Raw genomic sequence first — 2263 nt, 5'->3', positions numbered from 1 at the left:
GAAAAAAATGTTCTTTTTTATATAAACACGTTTTATGTTTGTTGATAAAATGTCTAGATACCTCAGTTCAACTATAAGTCCCTTCTAAGAGTTTTATTTAATTTCTAAAATAAGAAGAAAAAAAGTTTAAAAAGTAATTCAAATAATTGCGCTTCAAACGGGTTACTTAATTCATTGAATGAATTTTAACATTATTTTTGAATAATATAACTCCAAAATATTGATCATTGACACTAGTGAAAATGCATGTTTGATATCGATGCCTATAACAATTTACATATTATTTACTTTAGAAAGTCCTCATACCAGTTAATCAGATCATTAACAGCTAAACTATGATTGCCACTGGTCATCAAACCACCATCCCTGGAAATATGACTAGCCAGAGCTGTCACATATCGAAGAAAGATCATCACATACTTACTTTATGCAAGATGTAGTGCATATAACGCGTAGGGCTAAATGTACTTTTAAACGGAAAGTTTTGCACCGTCAAGCTAATTTTAGATAGACAAAACCCTGCGTAAAAGATCATTACCTTAACATAAGAACGATGGTGTTAAACAATATATATTTAAAATTTAGTAGACAGAAATTGTTGGCGATATGTCGATTATCATGTAACCTACTTGAGCTGATAATTACGAAAGAAAGTGTGCGGACTTTTTCGACTTAAAGTTATAATGAACTCGAAACAACACTCGGCAATTTCCGTGTGATTATGTATTCTCGCTACGCATTTCGGCATTCTTCGGACGTAAGGTAACTTAATGCGCACATCACTCTCCGTGAAAAACGGGAGATACCGAAAGGAGAATACTTAACTTTCCGATCGTTATTTCGGTTCCATTACTTTAATACTTGTAATGTGATAGTTTTGCACTGGCAATAAAATGAGGTAAATAGTCAAAGATATCGACCATGACATTCATTTACCAGCATACGTTATACTGTTCCAGGACGGTATTTGTTTTTAGGACAAAATGGCAAATAATTGATTGAATATAATACGCTAGTTCCGGAGAGGAATTATTTGCACAAAGACAAAATCTCTTGAACTGATTACAGGGCCGCCTTAGACGTACAGAAATTATAGGCTGAGACAAGAGGAAAACTATATTGGGATATTTTATTGCCGGTTTGATTGCAATTTTCCGTTTTGTCGGACTGCACGACAGTATGAAAATATAAATAAGGGATATTAATGAGTGTCTCTTCATACTGAGTTTATTAAACTAGTTGAATAAAATAATAACATGTGAGGCTCTGTCGAGCGTTATCAAATTTATTCAACGAGTTTTAAAAATACAATGTAGAAAGTCACAAATGTAATATTCTTTTCATCACATGTAAACTTTTCCAGTCGAAACATAAAAAATTCTACTTTCTTTAACTATTATAAACAAGTTAATTTGACCAACGTCTCCTATATTTTAAACGAAGTCGACGTCAAAGCTTTATTGCTCTAGTATTATCAAATTTATGTAATGGCTTTATTTCACTTCCGCGACCTCGTACATGTGATAATATCTTCTTTTTATTTGTTGGCCAATAAGTATTTTCACATGATAAGAATACAGTAGAGCTGTAGCTGACGCTAACATTTTATTTTCAAATATTGACAGTATTATATGTTTTGTGAAAAGTTATGTAATGTTTGTGTTTTATACCGGAAAAGAAAATGAAATACGTTTTACTGAGAACAATTTAAGAAAATAAATCAATTAGTTCCATGTCTGTGAAAGATACTTGCGTGGTTACCGGGCCACTCTGCATTAAATTGTCCAACGAATCGTAAATAACTATCGTTATCTCTAACAGTAAACGCTTTGTGCTAAAATGGTCAGTAGAAATAAAGGTCGATTATTTGATAGAAAAATGTCAAACATATTTTATACAGGAATTTCGTACTGGTAGTAGAAAATGAGGTATAACTCCAAATCCTAAAACTTATTTTTTGTTATAATAACATGCATTAAGCAGATGTATTGATATATGATTTATATTCAAATATTTACATTCTCTATATGTTTTGTATGGAAAGAAAATAACGTGTATATTCGAATAAACAACATTGGTGTAATTGGTCCTTTCCACTAGGCTGCACAGGCAATCTGACGTCATTCACAAAAACATGGAAAAAATGACGTCGTTTGAAAAAAATCTTTAAAACTTTGACACCATTTTTTTAAAAAGAAACAATGATTTAAACTGTATTCTTATTGGAAGGCTAATGGCAATTGAACGTAGGCGGGTCTTCCTG

Source organism: Mercenaria mercenaria, chromosome 12, assembly GCF_021730395.1.
Source record: "Mercenaria mercenaria strain notata chromosome 12, MADL_Memer_1, whole genome shotgun sequence".
NCBI classification, from domain to species: Eukaryota; Metazoa; Mollusca; class Bivalvia; order Venerida; family Veneridae; genus Mercenaria; species Mercenaria mercenaria.
The sequence above is the reverse complement of the archived record's forward strand: the minus strand, read 5'-3'. Positions refer to the sequence as shown.